The 20,736-nt window shown below is 38.1% G+C and overlaps 1 long non-coding RNA gene and 1 pseudogene across 1 annotated transcript in view; both read right to left on the bottom strand.

Annotated features, from left to right (window-relative positions):
• Window positions 1–243: 243 nt before the first annotated feature.
• LOC113383820 lies at window positions 244–423 on the bottom strand (annotated as a pseudogene).
• Window positions 424–6,972: 6,549 nt separating this feature from the next.
• LOC113382803 overlaps window positions 6,973–20,736 on the bottom strand; it is a 32,175-nt gene continuing 18,411 nt past the window's right edge. Inside the window, exon 3 of the long non-coding RNA XR_003367688.1 lies at window positions 6,973–11,490. This is a non-coding gene — a long non-coding RNA (uncharacterized LOC113382803). The remainder of the gene's footprint in view (window positions 11,491–20,736) is intronic.

Genomic DNA, 20,736 nt, shown 5'->3' with positions numbered 1-20,736 from the left:
TACCTCATTGTCTGTACCATTCAAACAACACATGCTTAAACTCCTAAAATAAAGTATTCTTTTTTTCATTCTCTAAAATTGTTTTGAGTATACATTACTTAGCAAAATAACGTTTGCTGGGTCAGCTAGTATATATTTATATATATATATATATATATATATATATATATACACATATATATATATATATATATATATAATTTGCATATATATGCACATTTTTTTATTATAGTATTATATAATGTTTTATGGGCCGATCCCGGCGATACAGCAATACCGGGCCAACCCGCGGCGGAAGCGGAACAAGCCCCTGACATTACGACAATTTCCAAAAATCAGTTTAATATACAGGATCTGTTATGCAGATACTATCAGATATTAAGGTGATAAGAACAGATAATACGTGTATTTAGTAAATAATATTTACAATAATCCTTAAAGGTAGTTTACAGAGAATATATATATATATATATATATATATATATATATATATATATATATATCATAACAAATGATCTTATATAACAGAGTTTTTAAATTGAAAAAATATGTTATTGTTATTGTACAGTGATAGCTTGAAATTATTCATGACTTAAATATTCCATGACTCAAGATATTTCATTTATAATAATAATTAAGCCCAGATTGGTCTTGTTCCTCATTTCAGTGGCCCTCATTCCAGTGGCACGGCCGTCCGTGCTGCTGCTGCAGCTGCATGTGGGGGTCCTGCGCCCTGGTACTGCCTATGTCCGATGAGCTCCACGTCTCGGGATCAGCAACGCGGTCCAGTTGCGGCTGCAGTATCACCCGAGAGAGCCAACGATGCATGCGTCTAGAGTAGTCCTGAACACTTGGCTCCAAAGGGGTTTTGCAAGCGCCGCGTATTTATCCCTCTTCAGCTGTCTGGTCGTCTGGAAAGCCTCGGCTCAGTTCTCGAACGGCACTGCTACGTTGATGCTCGCGGCTGTCTCCAGTCCGTTGTATCCGGGAATCGGCTGGTTGGCGTACAGGGCTCCGTCCGCTGGTTTATTTGCAGCCGTGATTAATCTCTGCACGATGCTGTCGTGTCTACTCGTGATGGCGCTCAGGTGCGGCTTGCAGTGGTTGATGACGTGCTGCAGGGTCTTGTCGCGCTGTCCACATCTTCTGCATCGCTAGTCGCCGCTGCGAAATGGACGACTCCCATTCAGCGGTAAAACGCTGAGCAGCGCTCGATGAATCAACTTCCACTCGGCGAATCTGGCGAAGCTTTCCTGATTGATGAAGTGGTTCGATACAGAGTTCTGCAACGTCACCTCGAACACTTTTCCCTGGTCCGGTTTTCTAACTAGTCTTTGCTTGTAGAATCGGCTTGTATAAATGCTGCTCGGAGGCTCGATTATGCATTCTCTATGCTCACCGGTGCGTTATCTACAGTAAGCTCGTCCAATCCCAGCTGCAGGTTGATCGTTGCCGTGCTGAGTCTCGACCAAGTCGTCTTGATGTCGTAGCCTGGGTTCCCGAGGTCGCAATTCGTTCCAAAGTTCATGAAGCCGACTATCTCTTTCCGCTAGTGTGGTTCGGATGTGGTTTGGTCCTTTGATGCCAGCAGTAGGTGATCGTTTACTACTTGTCCTATATCTGATAACACCGCTGCTGGTAGAGTGTTGAAGCCGCCTTGCTTGTAGCTCACATGTAGGACGACCTCGGCGCTGGCTCTCTGCGGCAAGTTGGCCCATTTCTTCACTTTTTTTCACCTGCTTGTCGAATCTGTGTAGAAGTCACTTTGCCACGTTTCCATTCTTGAGGTAAAAGTCAACAAGCAACCCGATGAACGTATTGGTCGCGCCGATTTTCTACCATGATGCTAGAAGAGAGTTGTCGATTCTGACCGGGTGGTGCTGCTCCATGTTTTCCAGGACGTCTTCCCTCGATGAGAACGCAGAGAAACTGGTGGAGACGCCTAAGTGCTCGCACATTTCCTCTTAAAAGTTAACGGCATGTATATGGCATAGTATATATATATATACTCGTATATATATATATATATATATATATATATATATATACATATATATACATATACATATATATATATATATATATATATATATATATTAGTTATTTTGGTTGAGTATCTTCTTGTCCTATCTGTAATCATACCCTGTAATGCCTGGATCAAGTGATATGCTCGACGTACAAGTCACGAGACCACTTCATCGTTACAGCCACTATAAGCTGCTTCATTAACATCGAGTAGCGTCGGCCTATTCCAAGGGTTATCAGGGTTTCGGGATTCTTCTTATCGCATCTTCCATGTGACCCCATTACAAATGTTGATATGGTGGTGTTGAATCCTTCCGAGTGCATGTGTTCGGCCAAGGCGCTATATTGCCTTATTTTCTCTTCTCTCGCAGTCACGAATGCATGAGGACGGTTTTCAAACGACACTGTAACGTCCACAATTAGCGCGGTCTTCTGTGCTTTGTCCACTATGACCATGTCGGTCCTTTCTGCACCAGAATATCTCGGGATCTGTTGGTAAACGTACGTCCTGGCGTTGGGAGGGACCTTATAGCCTCTGTGAGACGATTTCAAATTGCGTTGTGCGTTCTAGTCGTAGTTACAAATTGCGGAAGGCAGTGGTTGAGCACGTGCGGCAGGATCTCATTTTGGTGACCGCATCTTCTGCACCTGGCGCCCCGGCCAAATCTTCTGCAGCCTTTTAATGGCAGCACATTGAAGCGGGCTATGTGTATAAACCTCCAGTCAGCGAATCTCATAATGTTTCCTTCTCTGAGGAAATGGTTGGAGGATGAGTTGGTCAAAGTCACTTCTCTTACTTTTCTTTGGTTGGGTTTGAGAATAAGCTTGTTGCGGAAGTGACTCCGCGCCGCTATTCTTAGTGCGCCTTCTGAGTTCTGTCTCTCGACGCGCTTGTCGTCCACTTGTAACGAGTCCAGTTCGAGGAATAAGTTAATTTTGTCTGGCGGCTGCTCTTAGTCTCATCCATGTGGAACTGTTATTATTGCTCGGTTTTCCTACCAATCCTTCGCCTGATCCGTTGACATAATCAAGCAGTTCCATTAGTGTGGCCTCCTTGATGGTTTTCTTCCGAACAACCTACTTCAGCGCTGCCAGACTCGCTACTGTGACGCTGTAATCGTTGGACGTGAGCTGTCTGTGTACAAGGAACGTCTGTCCGATGTCTTCGATGTCGGCCTTCTTTATATGCAAAGTATAGAATTTCAGCGCAGGTCCGTCTCGGCAGATTGGCCCACTTCTTGGCGTAAGTTTTCACCTCTAGGTCGTAATTCCACAAAAGTTTTTTTTTATGGTTTCGGAGGTGAAATTGTAATTGCGGCATAATGGACGTGTATAGGGCTTCCACCTTCTGCCACGGGGCCAGTAGAGATTTGTTAAGTTGTTCCGCATGTCTCCTCATCGTCGTGATAACTTCGTCAGCCGAACTGAAACTTCGGTCTTCATTGTTTCTCCACTTAGGCTGAAAGTCGTAGCAACGGCTCGATGGTGTTTACCGACCACATGCAACGTGGCGCATTTCCTAGTGTAGAACTGCAGTCTGCTCCATTTTGAGACCGTAGCTGTGGTTTCTAACAGTTTTCGCAGTCTCTCTGCACTATCAGTCATCAGGACCCGGTCATCCGCATACGCCAGCACGTTATTGACGATGCCGTTTGCATTATAGTTCTCTGGCGCATTGCGGATGGCTCGTAGTAGCGGCTTAATGGCAATGTTGAATGCTATAGGAGACAGCGGACATCCCTGCTTCACTCCCGCTTAGCATCCGCTACAAAATTGTTCTATCAGGGTAATGCTCTCGCTGTTCAGTCCCGCCCAGCGCATTGCGTTGAAGCTCGTTTTATGCGGCATGGAGCCGAAAGTATTTTTGAGGTTCAACCACGCAACCGTGATTTCTTTGCGTCTCCTTCTGACATCTTGAATTAAAGATTGCGTGTAGTTATGATCGCTGCAACCCTCAAATGGCCCTTTTGTGCGCTTGATACGGTTGTTTTCTCTGCACCACTTGCCCAGGCAATCTGACAGAACCGATGCGTACAATATTCCAATTGTATTCGACAGGGCAATAGGCCTCCAGCTCGTATCCTCATCCAGGTCTCATTTTTTCGGGATTAAGATAATCTCCGACACCTGCCACAAGTGGGGTACGTACTTCAGCCTGTGTGCCTTATTGAATACTGCCTCTAATATATGAGAGCCATAACCGCATTTTTTTCGCGGATAGTAACTGTTGCCATCGGGACCCGGCGCCGTGTTTTTGCATTTAAGGGCACGGGCCCAGTACTCTTCTGCTGTGAAAGCTTTAGTTAGGGGGTTATTGTTCCCATCTCCCAACGGTGTTATTGGGGGTATAACTCCCGGCATGGCTTCTGACGGTTCTGGATCCGGTTGTCTTCGGTAAACGGCCTTGAAGTTTCCGTTGAGAAATTTGGGCTCAAAGCGACAAAACGCTCTTTCTTTGTTTCCCGTTATTTCCCGAAACGCCATTTTCTTATCTCGCCTATATACTTTCTGTATACGAGCAGCAGCAGCAGGGTCGAAAGTCATTTTGGAGTTCCTTCTCCGGCGATATCTTTGGCTAGTATTTGGTCTATGTCCGCGGCCTGTCGTGTTTGTGTTTCGAGGGCTCTCCGGCGGCTTGAATAATTCCGATATTACTTTAATTTCATTATCCAGTTCATCCGGTGATGTAATCGCACCGATTCTTCGGCAGACCTCGGATTGGAAATCTGACAACTTTGGGGCAGGCAGCGCAGGACTAGAAACAACACTTCTTCCGGTCGTTGTTGGTTCATAAGAGCTTGCGCCCAATCCTGCGTCATTCGCTCGTATAACATGGTTAGCGGCATGTACATAGCGCAGATAACTTGGTATTCATTGTAGCAAGGTTAAAAAGTTGTTTACAAGTAATATACGGAATCATTTGGGCAGGATAGAAAGGTTTGTAGAGAATATATTATAATGATTTCATTATTTTCTTGTCCTTTTTCAGCCGTGGTACTGTCTGCATCCCGTGATGTGCTCGACGTACATGTCGCGGGACCATTTGATGGTGTCAGACACCATCAAACGCTTCATAAGAATCGAGTATCGTTTGCCAATATTAAGGGCAATTAGGGTACCGACGTTGTTCTTGTCATAGCCCCCGAATGATCCCATGACGAATGTCTGGATATTCGTGTTGAGACCCTGGGCATGTAGGTGTTCGGCTAAAGCACTGCATTTCTGCCTGGAGTCGGTTTGCAAATGTCACTATCACGTCCATAATTAGCGCGGTTTTCTGCGCCTCGTCCAATATGACTAAGTCTGGCCTTTCTTTGTCTTAGCGTTAGGCGGCACTTTCATCGCCTTTGTGAGACGATTCAAGATTGGACTGCCATCTCCAATAAAGGTGTTGGAGACAGAGTTGGCCGATGTCAGTTCCATAGCTTTTCCCTAGTCAGTTGTTTGAAGCAGCTTGGTTTTGAAATGATACCGAGCCGCTGATCTCAGTGTGGCTTCCGCGCTCTGTCTTTCAATGCACTTGTCATCGACGTGGAGCAGGTCTAGTTCGAATCGGAAGTTGTTTTTCCCTTTGAAACGTTAGGCGGCTGCTCTTAGTCGCGTGCACGTAGAGCTGATGTCGTTGCTCGGCTTTCCGACCAGTCCCTCGTTTGAGCCGTTGATATATTGCGTAAGTTCTTCCTGCGTAGTCTCTCTGATCCTCTTTTTTCCTGACGACATGGCGCTGCTAGGCTGGCTTCTGCGACGCATTTGTCGTTCGACGTAAGGAGCCTGTGCGCGTGGACAACCTGTCCAATGTATGCCAGGAAAGAAGTCAGCAGCAGGTTGTAACCACATTCCTTGCATGTGAGGTAGAGAATTTCCGCGCTGGCTCTTTTTGGCAGATTGGCCCATCGTTTGGCATAGGTTTTCACCTCCCAGTCTTATCTTCATAAGAGTTTTTTCGCGGCTTTTCCATTTCGGAGGTGAAATTGTATTTGTGGCATAATGAAGGTGTTGAGGGCATCCACTTTCTGCCACGGGGTCAATAATGACTTATCGAGCTGTTCCGCCTGTCTCCTCATCGCTCTGATGACCTCGTCTGTAGAGTTGAAGTACTTTAATCCAGTAGGAATTTCAAGGTACCCGTATGACTAGTCTACGTCTAGGGCCTTAATGATTTCGCCGTTCAGACTGAACGTAGTGGTGACAGCACGATGGCGTTTCCCGTCCACATTCAGCGTTGCACATTTCCTTGCGTTGAACTTTAGTCCACGCCATTCTGAGGCCGCAGTTGTGACGTCACTTAGTTCTTGTAGCCCTTCTACACTGTCGACCATGAACACGAGGACATCCGCACGAGGATGGAGCCGAACGATTTTTTTAAGTCTAGCCACGCCATCGCTATCTCCTTATGTCTTCTTCTGGCATCTTGGATTAAAGATTGCAGCGTGTAGTTTTGTTCGCTGCAACATTCGTAGGGCATAAATCCCTTCTGCGTGGCCGAGATCCAATCGTGCTCTTTGAACCATCTGCCGAGGCGTTCTGCCAAAACTGAGGCATACAGCTTTCCCATTGTGTTTAAAAAGTGCAATGGGCCTGCAGCTCGTAACTTCGTCCAAGTCCCCTTTCTTTAAAATGAGTATAATCTCTGACGTTAGCCACGAGCGGGGAGTGTATTTAAGTCGTTGAGTTTGATTGAACAAGGCCGCCAAGATATGTGACCCGGGGTCGCATTTTTTCAGCAGCCAATATCCAATTCCGTCGAGACCCGGCTCTGTATTTTTACATTTTGATGCTCGGGCCCAAATCTCTTCTGCTGTAAATATTTTCGCTACAGGGTTGCTACGACGTCGTCTCTGATTGGTATTGGGTCTGCATCTGCGACTAGCCCCTTTCCGGGTTTCAACGTTTATTTTCGGCTTGATTGATTTGGTTAAGTGATGTAATAGCCTCAATTCTCCGGCAGGCCTCGACCTGGAATCTCGTCAAGTTTTGGAGCAAGCAATGAAGACGTAGGGATAGTTCTTTCGGTTGTTGTTTGTTCGTGGACGCCTTCTGCTCGCGATGGAGTCTCGCTTGGCCGGGAGTTGGTTTCTTCTGTTATGGTTCTTATATCGCGCAGGCGTTCCGCAATTTACCTCTCCATTTCATTCACCGTCACCGCTTCGTTCTCATTGGAAACCACCTCGACCGGGGGCGCTAACTCTTCATTTGCTTCTCACTACTAAACTGGGCCACATTGGGATTTTATCGTTTGATGCTCCGGGTAGTGAAGCTGGCGGTTCGGCTCCGGTGGCGTCTCTGCAATGGTAGGCAACTGGTTTCCGCTTGTTCTATTCGTGGTGATTTCTGCTAGACTGTGCAACAGCGGAATATTGTCGCCGGCTTCCTCGCGCAGTAGTCCTGGCGGATTAAGTTCTGGTGATATCTCAGCCGTGGTGGATTCCCGGCTTTCGCTTGTTTTGTCTGGAGGCGCTTTTTTAGTTTTCCAAATAACCTTACCGCCCTTCTGTCCACAGTCTGTTGGAGGCGCAATCGCTGCTCTACTTCTCGACCTTGTCATTATTTGAGAGCTAGAAGCTGAAAAGGAGGTATTACTCCTGGTCGCTGATGTGGTCGCTGCAGTTTAAGTCTCGTTTGGATGGTCGATGTAGGCCCGTTGGTCGCAGCCTGGATATTCGAACTAGCTGTAGAAGCGGACTTTGGTGGAATGTTGGGTGTTGGCTTGGTCGGGTTGTTTTGGTTTGTCATATTGGCCTTTTTCCCAAGGCCTTCGCATTTCATAAGGTGGCCCCTAAATGCGTTCATCGAAGTTGTTACGATGCATAGCAAGCATTTATATTTGAGTATAGCGTGGTGCTCTATCCTCAAATGCATCATTAATTTATTTTTCTGGGCGTATGCTTTCCTGCATTTGGGGCAATGTATTCTGTCATCTTTCAGCGGTAGGCTTAAGTAGATGATCTCAGATTCCGCAGATGTGGAACTTTCTGTGCTGAGCGAAAGTCTGAGGTCATAATCGCAAGGTTTTGTAGGCATGCGTCCTGGTAAGCTTCTTTGGGAGATCGCGCAGGCGTTCCACGACCCTTCTTTCCGTTGCCTCCGTTGCGTTCGTATTAGTGTACCTCTCGGGTCGAGGCTCTGGCTGTTGATTTGTTTGAATGTTTGTTTCGTCCGCCGATCACATTTTCATTATTCTGGGCCACCTGGAAATTTTGTAGCTTATTACATCGGGAAGTAGGGCTGGCGGATCTGTGTCGGCTCTTATTTCCACCATTCTGGGCAACCTCGGAATTTCGTCAATAGTTACTTCGGGCAGTGGAGCTGGTGGTTCTGTGGCGGCTCTTATTTCCGCCAAGCTGACCCACATCGATATTTCGTCGCTCCTCCGAATATCAAAGCTGTTGGGTCCGGTTCCGGTGGCGTCTCTGCTGGGGTAGGCATCCTGTTTTCGCGTGCTTTTTCCTTGACGACACCCAGCAACACCCTTTTACGGTCTCGTAAGTATGTTTTTTTTTTGTATACGAGCAGCTTGAAAGTCAATTACGGGTTCCTCCTACAACGTTGTCTCAGATTGGCATTGGGTCTGTGCATGCAACCTTTTTCGTTTCGGGTTTTTGTACTTGATCGAATTCGTGAGATCTTCGATTTCTCTATCTAGGTCAGCTGGATAGATAACGCCTCTGGTTTCGTCCTGTTGTGGGGCCGCCGCTATAACGCCCGATGATGTGGTGACTATTTCAGTAACACCGTTCCGTTACGCTCTCTGTCATGACCTTGCTTTTATTAGATTTTCGGGGTGCCTTAATTATATATAGCAGAAATCCGGCCTTCATTTGTTTCGGCCAAAGGCGTGCTTTCTTAGATTACCCCACTACCTGTATTTTTCTTTCTGTACAGAGTCTGCTCCTCAAACTCTTCATTATAGGAATATCGTCCTCAAGATGTGCGCGCCGGAATAAATTTTCTTCCACAATTAATATCCTATACTTCGGCCCGGCGGGCCCAAACCACTTGCTGTATAAAAGGTTTTATTAAGGGTCTGTTATTTTCTTCCACAACGGCTATTTACGATACACGGCCCTAAAGAAACAGTGGAAAAATTCGGGATCAAAGCAACCCACGCGGTTCCCAGTTATCTCTCTGAACGCCATTTTTGTATCTCTTCTATAGGTTTTCTGAATTCGGGCAATAGCTGAAGGGTCGAATAATATATTTCGGTTTCTACTTCGATATCTTTGGCTGGCGTTAGGCCGGTGTATGAGAGCCATTGTGTTCCTGGTTGCTGAGTATTCCGACGGTTTGATTGACCCCGACAAGTTTTTGACCTTTCTATCCAAGTCAGCCGGTGTTGCAATTGCGTCGATCCTCCGTCAGGCCTCGACTTGATATTCTGTCATACCTGGAGCGGTCGGTACAGATATAGGGACATCGTGGAACGCCCTGGTTGTTTTCTGTTCAATTGTTTTTTTCTAATCTTGCACTATCCGCTTGCAATAGATTTTCGTTGGAGAGATGGATGTTTACCTGGACGGGTTGCTTTGGTTTGATGGTCATGGTAGGCGAAGAACAGCATCTCCGCGCTTACTCGTTTCGGTTGCCCTATTTTTTGGCATAGATTTTTACCTCTCGGTCGTATTTACCGTCGTCATCCATTCTCGGCTGTCGCAGTATCAAATGCGTGAGTTTCTGGTAAGTTTCTTTGTAAACTCATGTTGTGAGAATCCGAAATTTGTGGGGCTCAGTTTTCTTATTGCATTGGCATTTATGCCTCCATTCCTTCATTCGTATACTGGAGCCTATGGAAATGTGCCTTTTAGTCAGAGTGGCGAACTGTGGACGCCAGTGGATAAGCACGTGTGGAAGTTTTTCATTCTGGCTCCCATATTTCCTGCGTCGTTGGTCGCCATGGCCATATGTCCGGCATGCGTTCAATGGCAGCACGTGGAGTCGGGCCCATTGTATAAATCTCCAGCCCGCAAACTTCGTGCCGTTCTAAATTAAGTGATTGGAGATAGAAATAATTGATATTACTTCGTTAGCTTTTCCTTCATCGGCTTTTTTGAAAAGGTTGTTTCGAAAGTGACATTTTCACTCAACGCGGCTTCTGCATTCTGGCTCTCAAAGCACTTGTTGTTACGTGGATAGAATCCAGCTCGAGTCGAAAGTTTTTTGCCTTAAAGGTGCCTGGCGGCTGCTCTTTGATAGGTATACATAAAGCTGCGGGCAGCAGCTGCAGAGTGGAGTGTCGTTTCCGGTTCCTTCTTCGACGATATTGTTGGACCGGCGTTTTGGATTTTCGCATTGTCCGCGGATATATTGACTCTGACAGATATTCTATCTCTTTATCCGGGTCAGCCGTTGTTGTTATCGCCTCAAAACAAGGCAAGCCTAGACTTGAAATTTTGACATTCTGTCACAAAATTGATAAAAATAAAAAATAAAGTCTTTTTCCTATTTCTTAATAGGTTCGGTCCAATTCAGCCAATAACAGATTAATATAATGTTAAAAAAAATAATATTATGTTAAAAAAATAGCAGTTTTGCACGTAAAAAATAAACAGTTTGTTTACTGCCTATGCCCAGTAACGTGTTCCATGTTAATGTTGCGGGACCATCTGCTAGTGCTTTCTCCTTATTTCGAACGCTACAAGGCAACCCACATTTTGTATTCACCAAGCGAAGCGGTTCTCGATTGCCACATTAACATCCACTACAGCAACCTCTTTAATGTCTTGGCTTGACCGAAACAATCTCAAATGCATTTTCTTGAATGGGCTTAGCCAGCAGCAGCTTTTTCTTTCCACCTTATGGCCCACATCTAAGGCACCTAATTCAAGCCGAACACTTACCTTGGCTTTGAGTCCGTATAGCTGCTCTTATCCTGGAGCACAATAACGTTATATCATTGCCGGCTTTGCAAGTACACCATCGAATTCAAATACTCCTTCATGAGCTCCGTTGTCGGTTCTGCTTCTTTTCCGTACTAGTTCTTTTAGCTTGACTTCGCAAATCATCCTTCGACGTCATGATTCTTATCGCGTGCACTATTTGTGCGATGTCAGGCTAGCACGCTTGTAGGCGGCATGCCAAAACCTTCTTCTTTGTACTAGTTGTACGGTATTTTTTTGGCATATTTTCCAGTTTTTTGTCGTAGCTGTTTAGCGATTTCTTCGCAAAACTTCCGTTCCGTAAAAGAAATTCAATCTGCGGTGCGATGAAGGTATTGACGGCATCAATATTCTGCTGTGCACGTAAAGCTTCATCGTTTATATACTACCTCTGTGGATGTAAAGTCTTGAAAGCCCATTGGAATGCCTAAGTATAAATAGCTTATTTGGATTGCGCGATAGGGATTTGAATTCGGCGTTTTCCGTTTTTGTTTTCCTGACGCCATGTAGGGTGGCGCGTTTGTATTAAACTTTAATCCTGCCCAATCCGAAACTTCCAGCGTCGTGTCGAGATGCTTCTCTTGAGCTCTTTCTGGAAAATTTGTGTAGGCTGTAATATCGATATATATATATATATATATATATATATATATATATATATATGTTTTTTACTTTAAAATCAAAATCTCCGTCTGACAGAATCACCGATGCCGTTTATAAAATTAATTGTTTAGATTGTGACAGTTGTTACATCGGTGAAAGTTCCCAATACATTAGTAAAAGAATGAATCAACATATTTAAAATTCAAAAAACCCTAATCAATTTAAAACCATGTTTTCTGAGCACATTATTAATTTCAAACACTCTTTTAATACTGACCATCCTATAATTTTATATAAAGAAAAAAATGTAGACCTTAGAAGATTTTCCGAATCATGTTTTATCTTTTTAAATTCAAATTATGTGAACAAACGCAGTTCTTCTTGCTTACTCTCAGAAAGTTATCAAAATATAATTAATTTCTGTAAATCTGACTCTCTACTACACCCTGATATCCCCTCTTTTCCATGCTCGCGTTCTGGCAGCAGAGCTAACTACGCGTCGCCGACGCAAATAAGTCAAACCGTGTTGCTATGCTATCTGTTAAAAACAAAATATGTGTTTCATACAATTTTACTTTTACCTTTCTTGGTCTTTTCTTAAATTATCTTTGCTTTCCTACAGTAGTATCATGGGATTGTGGTGTTGTAAAATGTGTTAGTATAGTGTGGTTTTTCCTGATCTGGTGTGTATAATTTGTTGTTTTCAATTAATTTTTCCAATGTATAAATTCATTTTTTTAATAAACTTTTTCTTTATAATGTAAATTTCTTTTAGCTGAATGATGAGACACATCTAGTCTCGAAACGTATAAAAAATTAAAATAAATCTTTACATTGGACGCATTGGCTGTTTTATTCATTTCGATATATATATATATATATATATATATATATATATATATATATAGTGATGTACCGACCCGAAAAATTCCAGATGCGAACCAGAAAAAAACCTAATTCGAATCATGATTCGAATAAACTCGAATCAAGACAAAAAAATCATGGATGTATTTATTAACTTCCCGAAGGAGAAGTTTATGTTTTCATCAAAAAATCCGATTCGCTAATTTTATGTTTTCTCGACGTTTCAAGCCATTCTGAATCGAATGAATGAGACCAAATTTGGAAAAAGTATGTGTGTGTGTGTATGTGTGTGTGTGTGTGTATGTGAACAGATTTTTTGCCGTAAATCGACGTTTTCTCAAAAATGACTGGACCGATTTTAAAAATTTAAAAGCCATTCGATGTATCTCGATGAGGACTATCGTCTCTGAGTTTTGTGCGGCGATCGGCCGGGCCGTTTCGTTGTAAATTGCAGAAAAGTGAAAAATTTTTCGCCCACGTTTTAGCCCGCAATTCTAAATCGATTCTGAAAATTCAAAAACCATTCGATAGATATTGGTTGGGAATCGTGCTGATTAGTTTTTGGTAAAGATCGGCCGAGCCGTTTTCTTGTAATAACGTTTTAAAAAAAAAAAATCGACGATTTTTATGATTTTTTTTTTGACGGTAGATACCATAGTTTTCTAGGTCATACTAAAATATTACGGCCCTACGACAACTCGTTTAGCTTTAAAAATTCGTCAAAGTTTGCAAAAATTGGTATAGTTTTTTTGACATTTGTCAAAATTAGACTTTTGATCGACGTTTTCTCAAAAGCGCCTGAACCGATTTCAGAAATTTAAAAGCCATTTGATGTATTTCGGTGAGGACTATCGTTTGTCAGTTTTGTGCGACGATCTGCCAAGCCGTTTCTTTGCAATTTAAAAAAAAGTGTTAAACATTTCGTCCATATTTAAGCTCATCCTACCGAACCGATTTTAAAAAATCAAAAACTGTTCGAAAGATATTAGTTGGGAATGGTACTGATTAATTTTAGGTGAAAATCTACCGAGCCGTTTCCTTGTAATGAACTGTTGAAAAAAAAATTTAAGCCGATTTTCATGGAACTTTTTTTGGCGATATACATCATGGTCTTATAGAACTCACTGTAATATTACGGTCTTTCGACAAGTAGTTTAATTTTAAAAATTTGTCAAACTTTGCTAAAATTATTATCGTTTTTTAAAGTAGGATTGATGAAGTATATTATTTACACTTTTTTTTTGATTAAGTTAATTATTTACACATATCGGGAAGTTCATGTAACTTGCCTCAAGGCTAAATACCAAACCAACTAGTTTAGTAAAAGTGATCCAAATTTTAATTAAAATTGTTAGTTTAACAAATATAAGCGACAAAGTAGAAATTGTAAACATAAATTACTATCAAAAAGTATATTTTGAAAATGATTTAATTTTGAAGGCGGTTGAAACATATCTCCAGATTAATTTACTATAATAGATTACCAAACAATTGTGCATCACTAAAGCACATAAAATAATATTTGGAAGCATGGGTCGATTGTTTATTTTACTATATAATCAGTAAAGGATCGCATCTAAATTGAGAGCTGAAAGTTAATTTCATTAATGTGAATTTGCCATTACTTACATAATCAGAAGTTAAATATAACTTTCTAGTGTTCAGTAATTGTTTCAAAAGAGTATTATATTAAAAAATTTCCGAAAAGCGTTTCATAATTTTGAGTGCTTTATTCTGATAACATTTAAAATCTAAAAAACTTAATTATTATCAAAATTGGGTATGGATATTTCACGAACAAAATCGCTCTCAGCGCTCCGTAAAATAAATAAACACGCAAGAACGACAACTCATTGTATCTGTTTCAAAGTCGCTTGAAGTCATATCGCTCATACGGTTAACTCATATCGCTTGAAGTCATATCGCTCGAACGTCTTGAAGTCGGAATGATTCGGTTTGCGTGATATGAAGTCGGATGAAGTTAGGGCCGCTTGAAGTCGGAATGATTCGGTTTGAGTCATAAACGCTAGGGCCGCTTGAAGTCGGAATGATTCGGTTTGAGTCATATAAAGTCGATTGAAGTCATATCGCTCGAGCCGCTTGAAGTCGGAATGAATCGGTTTGAGTCATATGAAGTCGGATGAAGTTAGGGCCGCTTGAAGTCGGAATGATTCGGTTTGAATCATAAACGCTGGGGCCGCTTGAAGTCGGAATGATTCGGTTTGAGTCATATAAAGTCGATTGAAGTAATATCGCTCGATCCGCTTGAAGTCGGAATGATTCGGTTTGAGTCATATGAAGTCGGATGATATAGTTAGTCGATGAATGCGGTTAAAGTCATATAAAATCGAATGGAGTCGGGTGATACATTTAAGCGTATTAAAGCCGGATGGCTCGCGTGATTTAATTTACGAATTATGATTTATATTATTATATTATCGAATTAAATTAAAACATATTTTTTATATTTATGAAAAAATTGTGTTCATACATATTTCATCACAGTAAATATTTCGCGGCTTGATACGAGTTGATTCGAATCAAGTAAAATCTGATAAAATCAGTGAAAAAAAATTAATCTTTAATTCAAAACGTTTCGACATTCAATTTAATGGCATCATCAGTAGATATTAACTTTCATTTAAAAACACACAGCACAAAAGATTAGCACTAACATTTATACAACTAACCAGCAGAAATGGTCTACGGAACTACGTTGAAACTTCCAGGTGATTTTTTCAATGTATCTGATAACTCAACAAATCCGCAAGTATTTTTAGATAATCATCACCGAATCATGTTTGTGTTAAAACCAACTCTTACTGCTCATCACAACAAGGAAAATATGTTTATTTTGAAAGATATGGTCACATGCGGAAGCCTCTAGGACCACCTTACAGTGGGCGTTATGAAATTCTAGAGCGAGTTACTGACAGAATCTACAAACTTCGCATAAATGGCACTGAAAAGAAATTCACAGTAGAAAGATAGATTGTGAATCAGATTCTTATTCACATAACATCTCAGGCAATCAGCAAGGAAACCTACGAAGAAGACTTCAAACAAGGTTTCGTTTGATATTTGACATATACTTTTCTCTCGTCAGATCTACGTCCATATGACCAATTTTTGGTTTTGGGGGAGTACTATGGCGTCCATCTGACATCTAGCCATAATTGGATAAACAACAAAAAGTAATCTAAGCAATCGCAATCGTCTTTTGTTGTTACGTCGACAAAATAATGTTTATTCCAAAAACTTACATTTTTGTATTTCTGATGAAATTAAATAATTATCCAAGTTAAATAGTGTTTTAATCAATAATAAAATTAATACATAGTCTTACAAACTAAAAGCCGCTAGAAGTCGGAATGATTCGGTTTGAGTCATATAAAGTCGATTGGAGTCGGGTGATACATTTAAGCGTATTAAAGCCGGATGGCTCGCACGATTTAATTCATGATTTATTTTTTATATTTATGTTGTTTATTATTATTATTATTTATATTTATGTTGTTTATTATTATTATTTTTATATCATTATAATATTGAATTAAATTAAAATATTTATGAAAAATATGTGTTCATTCATATTTTATCACAGTAAATATTTCGCGGCTTGATACTATTTGATTCGAATCAAGTCGTTAAAGGCTTGATTCGATTGATTCGAAATACTTTATTCGACTTGGCACTTCACTATATATATATATATATATATATATATATATATATATATATATATAGGTGTATATATATCCTAAAAATATAAGAAGATCGTATTAGTTACAAAACTTATAACTCACGAACGGCTAACCGATTTAGCTAAAAATTAGCAGGGAGGTAGTTTAGAGTCAGGAAAAGGACATAAGATACTTTTTTATCACGTTTTTCATTCAAATTCAAAATTAATTAATTATGAAACTATCCATTTAGGTTATTCAATCTATGATTCATACTTTATCCATGACATTTACTTACAACTGTCAACTGTCAACCGGTTTTGTATATAAATTTATTAATCACCTAAAATATAAATTTTTTAATCACCACGGAAAATTATTACGAAGTGGTAAATAAATTAATCATTAATAATAGCAAGCGATGCCAGATGGACGATGGGGAAATGTATTTCTTAAAAATGGGAATGTACTTATTTATATACTTAGGTATTTATGTATATTTGTTTATACGTATTTAAAAAGAGTATTTAAGGTGTTTATATATATCAGCAATAAGTATAATCATCAACAAATAAAAAAAAAATAATTTTGAAATATAGTTTCCTCAAAACCTCAAAATTTGTAATAAAAGTGTAAATAGTTATATATTTTTTGTTGTTAATTTATAATTTCTTTATACATATCTTATAAAATGTTTCAGGTGTTTACAACTAATTGGCATATATATTATCAGCAAATGTGCTTTCATTGGACAATAAAAAGGACTAATTAAAAGTACTCGACTATCTTATCTTAAATATAGTGATAGAATATTTGTTCTTGGTTCTATATATATATATATATATATATATATATATATATATATATATATATATATATTGAATGGTAGAGTCTTGGATTTGTGTATATTTTGTAGAGTTTCGAACAAGAATCCAATCCAATGGATTCTTGTTCGAAACTCTACATATATATATATATATATATATATATATATATAAATATCTAGGAAACAGCCAATGCGTCGAATGTAGAAAATTTATTTTAATTATTTATTGATTTCAATATATATATATATATATATATATATATATATATATATTCAATAGATAAGTCCTGGATTTTTTCAATATATTAATTGTTTCTTTTCCGAACAGTAAATCCAATAATAAAAAACAATTTGTTTTTTGAAGATGTTTAATAACGACGTTTCGGAACTAGGTACGTTCCATCATCAGGTTTATTCTGTCAAATACAATGTTTTTTAAAAATATTGATTAACATTAATTTATGATGGTCAATACAGATTAATTAGAAAAAATTTTTATAAAGGAATAGATTATGTACCGGGGTAAAGAGTAATAAGAATTAACTGAAAAAGGTTTTTATATAAAATTGAGAAGCAAAAATTATTTACCTGTTATAATTTATATATCTATTATATATTTAATTTATATTTAATAATATAATTTAATTTAATTTAATAATATAATTTAATTTATATATATATTATATAATATTTTTTTGTTAAAAACACTCAATTTTTTGGAGGATATTTGTAGATGTTACGACTACACAAGACTTAAACACACTGATATGCAGTTCTGTCGGCCAGATGTAAGGGACAATGTACGGAATTCTTGGCAAAAATGATTTTTTATGGCTCTTGTATTGGTAATTTAAGAAAAAAGAGGAAATATTGCTTTAGTAAATGTTGAGAAATATTATGTATATATATATATATACATGTACATGTACATGCACACCTACATACTCATACATACATATGCACATCTTATATATAAAATTCTTCTGTAACAATGTAAGTTTCATTAATCCTCCTAAACTATAATTCGGATTTTCATGAATCTTCCTGAAGTTTGTTCGGGAAATTTTCTAGAATGTTTTGATTTAGAGAAATATAGTTAGATTGTAGAAATAAATGGAAAAAAATACAAAAAACCGAATATCATTGTTTGACCTTTAAAATATTTAAGGCATGGTTTGACATTAAAAATAAATGACAACTGTCATTTGCCAAACATTTTTATTCACTTATAGGCTAAGGCAATATTAAAATATAATAAATTCATGATTAAAAATAAAGAAAATGTAATGTCTACATTATTATTGTCGAAAAGCAGCTGAGATGTGCCAGAAATTAAAATAATATAAGATGCAAATAATATAACATGCGCTTGACAGTCTGCGCATGCGACTGACGCGCACGGCGAATCGTGTTCTCAACGTGCGCGTGGATTGCTTTTGCTTGCAATAATTTTGTTTGCGCACTTTGCGAACAGATTCGCCGTACGAATTCGTGCAAAGGAGACGAGCCATAAGTGATTGCTCGCGCTCAAAAATATTCAATTTGCGGTCGTTTTGCCTTACTATACAAAAAATATTACTTATTCAAAAAATTATTTAGAAGTTTCATTGTGTCAAAAATTCATATGGTTGGCATTTTGTACGGAATATTTACTCAATGGAGCGCTTTGAGTCTGAACTTTTTTTTACTGTTTTCCAATTCGTTTGGAATTTTGGAATTAGGCTCATCTTACTCTCAAGTTCAAAAGTGAAAACAATTTAGACTCCTTTGCACTACCCGGGAGGATGCCATTTCTTTTCAGTGGTGTAATAACTTTGGGTGTCGATAAAAAAACTAATTATAAGAGAAAAATGTTTAATAATGTTTTTCAAAAAAGCATATACTTTTCAAGTTACTGGCTACTGGCTACTGAAAATTTGTTTCCTTTTTGCGTTTTTCATCGCTTTTTGCTAATATCTTCAAAAATATATATTTTAACGAAAATTATATAATGAACAAAATTATATCAATGAAAATCCTAATAAATCTGCTGTCATGCAATTAAAAGACGCATACAATGTTTTTTTTTTTCATTTAAATCAAATAGTTTATGAGTATCATTTCCACCAAAATTAAAAATAATCGTTTTCCATCTAGAATTAACTTGGTTTGAGAGATCTTGATGGATTCTAGAAAATACCATAACATTAGTACAAACGATTTTCATAAAACTCATGATTTCATAAAAAATCCATTAAAAAAAAAAACATTTTTTCATTATAATATCTCTGAAAGAATACGTATAAAAGTATATATATATAAATTCAAGGTATTTTTCAGACTAAGTATTGCTTTTTATTATTTTTTTGTTACACAAATATTGATAGAAGATAGTTCTAATTGTTTAAAGAGTGCGCGGCTGTCCAACCGGAGTGTCTTTCGAGCCCTTTAACCCTTCGCCGTTTCAAAATAAGAGAAGTTACGGTAAAATTTATGATAGAGAAAGTTGTAGCTCATTTAATCACCTTTAAAATAGTATATTACAAGTTATGATAATATCAGAATTTAAAGAGTTATAATCCAATTAATGCGGGGGGTGGTGACGAAATGCAAATTGTTTTCACTTCTGAACTTTAGATTAAGATTAGCTGGGCATACTCTTTTTTCCTCTCCATTTACTGCAATAATTTTGTTGATAGTAGGTTGAATAGAGCACATGTGAACAAAATTTGACAAATTAATTCACTTCAAATATGAACTTAAGTAATAATGTATATTGAATTATTAGTGTAAAAAATGCAATTTAGATATTAAAATACTAAAAGCCAGTTAAAATATGGTACGAAATTATAAAAATTGTAGGCAACATTATTGAAGCAATTATTTTGGGTAGAAAAATCCAAGGTGATATTGTACCTTGACCGCATGCTATCTATTAATTCTTTCTGAATTTGTTAAACTTTTTAAAAGATTTCAGTTTTCAACACGTGTATCTATGCTATGACAATAAATACATGGTGGTAAATTTGGAAAATCAATGTTTTAGCCGTGAATAAACAAAAAATCATTCATTTAAACATCCACATCTACAGGTATGTCTAAAAATATTGTATAACCCTTAAATTCAATAAAATAAATTGAGCTATTGGAAATAAATTTGTTCTATAAATCGCAGTGTATAATTTTTAATATATAATTTTATTGAACATATTTTAATATTTGTTAAAGGGATAATTAAAGTGTTAACTGTGGGAATTGAGAATATGTAATCATTTTATTTGAAACAGTACTACATTTAATATCACTCATACATTGGTGTAAATAGTAACTCAAAAAACAATAATGATTATTTTTAACTGAATGGTATAAATATTAGTATAAGATATTAAAAAAACGTAGAGGTGGGTACAGGACAACGTCTGTCGGGTCATCTAGTATATATATATATATATATATGTATATATATATATATATATATATTAACAAAAACTTTTCAAATTTCTTTGCTCCCACGGACGCAAAAGCTTCCAAATCAATAAAGAATGATTTTCTAATAGTACTAACTCTTTATATAAACATTTGGATAGAGCGCACAATAATTTTTATATACATGTATAGCAAGTTTCATATATTTATTTCTAAAATGTGACATTAAGTAAATTCGTGCGCCATCTGTCGCGTCACTCAAATATTATGATACATAAGAATATTTATAAACCTAAAATAATAAATATCTATTCATCATGAAATCAAGATTAATTTTGCAGCAAAATTTTTATTTAATTGGTGATGTTAGGACTCAAATTATTATCTTGATTCCATGATGAATAGATATTATAGAACAGCCCACATGAATTTAAGGGTTTATAAATATTCTTATGTA

This window comes from Ctenocephalides felis, unplaced genomic scaffold (assembly GCF_003426905.1).
Source record: "Ctenocephalides felis isolate EL2017-DRISC unplaced genomic scaffold, ASM342690v1 CF-g0.4_SCAFFOLD_03570, whole genome shotgun sequence".
NCBI classification, from domain to species: Eukaryota; Metazoa; Arthropoda; class Insecta; order Siphonaptera; family Pulicidae; genus Ctenocephalides; species Ctenocephalides felis.
The sequence above is the reverse complement of the archived record's forward strand: the minus strand, read 5'-3'. Positions and strand labels throughout refer to the sequence as shown.